Raw genomic sequence first — 8016 nt, 5'->3', positions numbered from 1 at the left:
GGGGGTTCTTTTTTGGACTAAATTTGTTTCTTATGAACAAAGTGAAAAAGCCTGGCATATTCAATCAGTCTTTATTCGTTATTAGTCAAACACATAATACCAATTCATCTTAATACCATATTCGTGCATTGGGTGTTTGTTTTTGGGAAAGGGGGGGGGGGGGGTCTACTGTTTTGGTAATACTATATGTATATTGGATTGCACTAATTTAATCCTTATCGTTTTCCTGAAATTGTAATACTTTTAATTCTAAATCGAGATTGCGAAAACAGTTGTATTTCAGGTAATCTTGCAATTATCAAGTTCTGAAAATAAATCGTCTTTCAGATTCCGGGTTTAATATAAATGAAACTTACATTCAAAATAATCAGATATAATATTTCTAAAATTTTGTTGTAAGTTCAAATGTTTTTATCTCATATTTCCATTCTTCGGAATATGTTTTGCAAATACAAGTAGTCACAAGGTAAAAATATGTGATTGGCTAATCAAGTTTTATCACCAAACATTCAAAAAAATTGTTTATCGTTTGATAGACTCGGATTTGTATTTTATAATTGACTTTGTATATTAGAATATTGGTTAACCACTTTTGCCCTAATTTACTCATTCAAGCCTTAAAGCTTAAGATGGAAATACATTTTTTGTAACTCGAGAATGATTACTGCTTAATTTCTCTGACGACGATCGGGAGGTAGATTACTCGCAGTCCATTTATATATTTTATTTTCATTTATTACTAATGATAGCAGATGTGTGCAACGTTAGTACGTTAACCTGTATTTATTAATAATAAAAATAGAAAACAATGATATCTGATTAGTCTAGAAATAAAATATGCTTGGTTTTAGTATATGATACAATAATGTCTTTATACAATTAAATAGTACCATTATTGTATAACGACCAATGTTATTTAATGGAATTTGATGCAACTGTCATACAAGTGAGAGGTTAAAAGCTATGAAACCAGTTTCAATCCACCATGTTTTCATTTGAAAACGTCTGTACCAAGTTAATAATATGAAAGGGGTTGTCCGTTCGTTTGATGTGTTTTATCATTTGATTTTGACATTTATTAGGAACTTTCCGTTTTGAATTTTCTTCGGAACTCAGTTTTTCTTTTGATTTTACTTTTTTGTCACTTTATGGGTGGATTTTTCATAAATAAATGAAATCGTAAAAATAAAAAATTAAAATGAGGTTGTTAAATTTGATGTATACCTTTTTGTGCTTCTTTGTTACATTTGTTTGATTTTATATTGTTTAAGATGATAACCCACTATTGACTGCTGCTCCTATATATTTGAAATTTTTACCTTTTGTGTGTGTTTGCTTTGTTCACGCATTGCTGTCAATAAAATGTAATTTGAAGCGACTGTCATACACGTGAGAGGTTTAACTAGCTATAAAACCAGGTTCAATCCACACTTTTATTGTAAATAAAATGCCTGTACCAAGACAGGAATATGACGCTTGAAATTTCGTTTGAAATGTTTGGACTTTTGATTTTGTCACTTGATTAGGGACTTTCCTTTTTGAATTTCCTAGGAGTTGGGTATTCTTGGGATTTTACTTTTTAGTACCGAAATAAGATGGGAAGATCAATACGCTAATACGACAACAATCCTTTAGACTCAAAACTGGTAACTATTTCTAACTAAAGGTCACTGTACAACCCTTCAAATTGATCAACACTCATAAATTAAAAACCTATAAACGGTAGAGTATTACTCTTCGAAGGTTTACAAATTACATTTCTTATTTCATTGTGATAACTGCAGTATCGATGTTTGATGCGACTGTCATACACGTGAGAGGTTTAGCTAGCTATAAAACCAGGTTCAATCCACCATTTTCTACATTTGAAAATGCCTGTACCAAGTCATCAATATGACAGTTCTTGTCCATTCGTTTTTGATGCGTTTTGTTATTTGATTTTGCCATGTGATTATGGACTTTCCGAATTGATTTTCCTCTGAGTTCAGTATTTTTGTTATTTTACTTTTTTCAATTCCATACAAAATGCCATACAAATTAATAAGTACCAACATTCACATACGTATTTCGAGATAGTGTTACGTAGACATCATTGGGTCTGATCGTGATGTCAAAATTGAGCGTTGTCCGCATTCACGCAATTGAGTGCAAATAATAACAAATTAGTTACATATGTGTGGTCATACAATTGAGACCTTAAATAATTTGAAAATCAACCATTTATGAAAAGCCTTAATTTAACAATATTTAGTACTGAGACTTTAATAAATAGGAGAAATGTTGTTTTCGATTGTAGAATTTTTGATTTATCAAAACTTGAGAATATTCATTAAAAAAAAACTATATTTCATGAACCGTAATCAGGGATGACATTTTGTGATTACAACTTCAACAATTGTGTCGCTTTTTAAATAATAAGTAATACAGACTTGACTAAAAACGACTCTTCTATTTTAAAACGAAAATAACAACAATAAAAAACGATTTAAAAAAATCCAAACAGATGATCCCTTCGCATATAGCAAAATAAAAAGCTCAAATCATCAAACGAAGGCAATGCAACTGTCAAATTCCTGATATGTACAAAATGGTGATTTAAACCTGGATTTATACCTAGCTAAACCTTTAACTGGTTTGAAAGTCGTATATTTATATTAAATTGAAAACAGTGCGTGTGTAAAACAAAAAATTCAAAAATTAGTGTACAGCAGTCAAAGTTCATATTATTTTGCGTAGCTGAAAGCAGAACATTGATCAATACTTGAATAAAATCTTTATTACAAATTGGCAGGGATGTCATATTGGTCGTGTAACTACGTGTAGTTACTAAGTCTAATTCGGTGAAGTCAAATTCAAGGAAAAGAAAATTGTGATAATGACATTTGGAACATATCCGTTATCTGTTAAACTCAGGCCAACCTATTCGTGATGGCGTCCATAAAATGATTGAAGAGATAAATTCAAAATCATCACTTGGAAATGAGAAAATTATTACATTTAGGTTGTGCAACCGCTTCCGGTGTTTTTTTTCGTGTTTTCTGTTTATTAGATAATCATTGATAATGTTTTGTTGTTTATCAAATTTGGAGTACGTCACAATCAGTTTATATTTGGATTGATCATGTTACAAAGATTATCCAGTGTCATGATGTTGTAATATGACACCAATAGTGTAACTGATATATAATACATTGATCAGTGCAAAAATGTTTGCGTTACAAAAATATAGACACGAGATTACCAATATAAACACAAACATTAAGGAAACTGTAAAAGAACAAGACAACCCTCAAAAGGTGAAAGAACAAAAATTAAAAACGAAAATTCCGTATTCAAAGAGCAAAATTAAAGATCAAACACATCAAATAAACGGTAAGCAACTGTCATATTCCTGACTTGATACGGGCATTTCCGGGTTTTATAGCTAGCAAATGACAGTTTTTTTTAGCTAGCTAGCTATCTAATTTTAAAACTATATCAATCGATACACGAACAATAAAATAAAATTCACTGAGTGATAGCTTGTGTTCGGGAAATGTAGAAATGTTCCTGCTCCACATGTAGCATCCGTTGTATCGTCCACATATGTACAAACTCCATAATAATTTTAATTCGTTGATCTTATTTATGTCCGTTTTAAATATCTTATAGATACACTTTGAATACCTGTATGTAAATATTCGTTTAAATAGGATTATGTCAACCCAATGAATGACATCGAAATTATAATTTTCCGTTTTAAAAAAGAAACAAAGGACTTTCTGAAATCTTCAGACTATATATTAAAACCTGGATTAAGGGGGCTCCTTGGTATACATCATTTTTTTTTTCTAATATAGGATTTCGCTATATCTTTTTATAAATAAACTTTATCATATACTTAAAAGAAAAATGAAATAAAAAATGGGGTCACCGTTCATTTAAGCTCACAATCTGCCTCCGGAGAAAGCATACATTTTTGTTAATGTCCTATTTTCTGTTGAACTAATAGGAGAAATAGAGGTTATATCGAAATGAGAAAATAACCTAATTACAGAAATCGCTTAAATTTTATGATTATTTAGGTTATGTACAGATATTTGAAAACAATAATAAAAAATATAGGTCACCGATGAGTTAGAAAAACATATTTCAAATTTAATGCCAAAAAATGGCATTTTTGACCAAAGGGAGATAATTTGGAGCTTTTTTAATGATATAAACATTTAAAAAGTCATCTGGGGCCAAACCGAATCAATTTGTTTGGTTGAATTTTGTACCATATCATTAAGTATTAACTTATAGTGTAATAAATAAAACTTGTAATGAAAAAATAAAGGTTTAATTGCTTGCTGAAATTTTTGCACCCATGAGCCCCTTAATTGTGATCAGGATTGAGATTTGATTTAGTTCATTTTCTTATGGTATGCAAGCTGAAGATTATCTGAACAAATATACAATATTCAATAACAATCCAATGATTAGTCAAATGCGTTAAAAAAAACTGCTCCTACGGAGATGTGAGAGACTATGCTACATACGCCAGATGTAAGTAAACCGAACCCTAGGGAAAATTCTAAAAAATCCTTAGACAAATGTCATAATAAAAACCTCAAACATATCAAACGGTTACCATCACAATTTGGTGTACCAATACAATATAGTTTTCCATCTCACTAGCTGCATGCTTTTCTGTCGTAGATCCAAAAATTCCACCATTTTTTACATAAGTCAGTAATTGGCAATTGTTAATCATTCGTTTGATATATTTGAGTTTTTCATTCTTTCATTTTCTTACGGACTTTCTGTTCAGAATTTCCCGGGAGTACGTTTTTTTGTACGTTATTTTACTTTTTCCATAATAGTCGTTCAATCTGTTATTGTACATATTGTGTTCCTATTTCTGATTTTGACCTTTTGACTAAGAATGGATTTGAATTGCGGGTGTTGTATGTGTAGCATTAGGGGCTTAATCTATCGATTCACCTGGTCTTGCTTTCAATTGGAGATAAAGAGAAATTACTTAGCTTTGGATAGTTATCTCGATTAGTTTCATTTATTGGTGAACTTGAAGTTATTGGTAAAAATGAAAACCAAGAAAACAAGATGATATACTACTGTTGCTTCTTATTTTCCAATTATTACGATTTTTCATTTTTTATATTGTTTTTATAAACATGTAGTAAAATATGTATTTTAATAATTAAGCAACCACCTGGTGTAGATTTGACCTTGTATACAAGTTTGACTTGTTAATGAGCAAGCATTTGAAACATTTCAATTGGTCATCTATGCTCTTCAACTTCCGTTTTAGTTGGCCTTTTTAACATTTTTTTTTATTCGTGCATCACTGATGAGTCTTTTGTAGATGAATCGCGCGTCTGGCGTTAAAATAAAATTTTGATCCTGATATCTATGTTTCATTTCAAGCTACTCGCTAATGACATATTATTAACCAACTTAGTACATTTTTGCCAAAAATGACTGTTTATCAAAAATTTCATATTTTCTGTAATGACCCTGTTTTTGTGTAATGGCCCTGTTTTTTTCTGTAATGGCCCTGTTTTTGTGTAATGGCCCTGTATTAATGCCCAGTTTGTCTGTATTAAGCCCAGTTAGGGTTTTCAATAAAGTTAATAATATTAAGTTGTAAAGAGTATAATACCTTTTTGTATTTTATTTAATTTAGTAACCAGCAACCAACATTAAAGAACCATATAAGGGGATCACTGTTCATCCTGTTTTTCAACACATAACTTCTTCTTTCAAGTTAATATCTTGGATATTTGGTATATTTAAAGCTTTATCATGGTGAAGTACAAATTATTTTTTTCTATCTAAACTGTCATTAAAAGAGTAGATAGTACATCAAGTTGGCAACAACACATACACTTTTGTTCAGTTGGTTAATAAATGTATTAAGAAATTGGTGTTTTTATAATGGCCCTGGTATATGTCCTCGGTCAGTAATAATGGCCGCGAATGTCTGTACTGGCCCTCGGCGTTGCATTGGACCTTTACAGACTTCCTCGACCATTATTACAGACCTTGGATATATAACAGGGCCATTATAAAAAACACCAATTCATTAATACTATAATAGTACAGGTGAGTATATCTGTTCAGTTCTGTATTGATGTCATCTAACAATAATTTAATTTTGGATGTAACGCGTCTTCTGATTGGCTGACGTTATTTTGTTATGAGCCCATAGACATAAGTTAGTCATGTGACCGTGACGTCATCAACGTTTTTTCATGGTTTTCTACGGTTTAAAATAGAATTTAGAATTAAATTATAAGAAATGACTGTAATATTATTTCTGTCTATTCGAAATAACATAAAATATGTGGTGTACACTGTTAAATAACCCGCTACGCGCGTTATTCAGTGTGCACCAGATTTTTTATGTTATTTCTTCATAGACAGAAAAAATATTACAGTTAAATATTGTTCAGATATTGTTCACCGGTGATAAAACAATTAAAACTATAAAATGTTTCCGTTTTTAATATATAAAAAAGCTATCGACGGTAATCGGGTTATTAGACCAATGTCAAAGTATGTTCAAGGTTATAAGATTTAACCTTGTGTGACAAAGAATTTATGAGGCCTTAAATGTTTCCATAAAAGTACTTTGAATTGGAAAAATCAATGCTTTTCATATAACCTTCAATAAAGATGACAATGCTATGTTGATTGATAAACAACCCCATGGATTGAAATGAAATTTGAAAAATGTTCACCTTGACTTCTTATGTTGTTTTTATACTCATGGCAATACAGGGCGTCCATACGATATGATTAACCATTATATGTGTAGTATAATCAGGAGGGGTCGTCAATGTGATACACTGAGAGCGTGTGTATGTCGATGTGCGTTAAACAACAACTCAAATACGTTCGATGCAACTGTCATACAAATGGGAGGTTTGGTGCTATTGAACCAGGTTCAATCCACCCTTTTTCACATTTGAAAATGCCTGTGCTAGTATGGCTGTTGTTGCCCATTCGTTTGATTTGTTTTATCGTTTCATATTGCCATTTTTATGTTATTTCTTCATAGACAGAAATAATGCTTTCCCTTTTGAATTTTCTTTGGAGTTCAGTATTTTTGTGATTTTACTTTTTCCAATAAATCATCAAAGGTTCCAAAGACGTTCTATTATAATGTCACGTTTCTTTGGCAATCTTCATAACTTTTCCTCAATATCAGTTTATATTTCTCACAAGTATCCTGAAATCGTGTAAAACCTATCGGTTTAATGGTACTTTTTGTTTTCGTCCTGAATGATAAAGTTTCTATTTAACGTTTGAAAATCAGTAATCAACTAATTGATATACAATTGTGTATTTATTTCTCCGGTTCAGTGTTGGTTGAAGTTGCTGTTTTGCGTTTTTTATGTTGTGTTTTGTGTACCGTTATTTTTCTCTTGAAGTCATTTTTCGTTGTTTTGTTTTCTTTGTGATAGCATTATCAGCTCGTACTCAACCTATAAGTTTAACTTTCCTTTCGGTATCTTTCGCCTCTGTCTTTAATTCAAATATCAAATATAATCACTGATGGTATTACAAAGTCTTGTGTGGTGAGGTCTGACTGTATGAACTTTGTGTACTTAACAAGGTCATAGTTTCTTACATCTCAGCAGTATTTTATTCCATCAATCATCTTTTTAAAAACATATTTGATATTTCTGTTCATACTTTTGATTAAGAAGTACATTACACAAATGTTACAATGGAGAAATTTGAATGCAGAGAAATAATCTATGATGTCAAGCCATCTACCTGTTAAATTTATGAATGTATGTACATTCATTTGCATATAAAACTCATTAATAACCTACTAACACAGTAAACATAAAGTGCAGATTTAAATGAAACCAAACGTATTACATGTATATGTATCTGTCCGTAGTCATGAACATTGTTAAATGTTGTCTGTAATTACAATGAATTGTGTTGTCCTTAAGAAAATTAAGTATAGTCATCTTTCAATTTGATAGTCTATATATTGTATATAAATAAAAATACATA

The sequence above is a fragment of the Mytilus galloprovincialis genome, chromosome 11 (assembly GCF_965363235.1).
Source record: "Mytilus galloprovincialis chromosome 11, xbMytGall1.hap1.1, whole genome shotgun sequence".
Classification (NCBI taxonomy): Eukaryota; Metazoa; Mollusca; class Bivalvia; order Mytilida; family Mytilidae; genus Mytilus; species Mytilus galloprovincialis.
The sequence above is the reverse complement of the archived record's forward strand: the minus strand, read 5'-3'. Positions refer to the sequence as shown.